Genomic DNA, 480 nt, shown 5'->3' with positions numbered 1-480 from the left:
ATATATATAACACATTGAAATATGAAACTATTAGATTGAATTTTATGTTAGTGTTGAATTGAATTTTATGTTTTATTTAAAATTATATTTTTTTATTTTATGAAAAAATATATTTTTTAATAAAATTTTATAAAAATGTCGGGAGCGGGGCGGGCGGGGAAAACCCGACCCCCGCCGGGGATGGGGATGGGGGGTGTACTTACACCCCCGTCAGTTTCGGGGGCGGGGGCGGGGGCGGGGGCGGGGGTGGGGTAAACAAAACCCGACCCCGACTCGCCCCGTTGCCATGCCTAATGTTGATGGCATGATTGAGGGTTCGGAGGAGGATCATGACAAGCTTGACAAAAGGAGGGACTAAGAGAAGAATTGGAGTAGGGCGTGGTAGTAAAAGATAATGGTATGAAGGTGATGTATAAGAGAAAGGTGATCATAGGTGTGAAAGAAAGGAGACTTGTCCAAGGATAAGTTGGAAAAAAAAAG

Source organism: Glycine max, chromosome 12, assembly GCF_000004515.6.
Source record: "Glycine max cultivar Williams 82 chromosome 12, Glycine_max_v4.0, whole genome shotgun sequence".
NCBI lineage: Eukaryota > Viridiplantae > Streptophyta > Magnoliopsida > Fabales > Fabaceae > Glycine > Glycine max.
The sequence above is the reverse complement of the archived record's forward strand: the minus strand, read 5'-3'. Positions refer to the sequence as shown.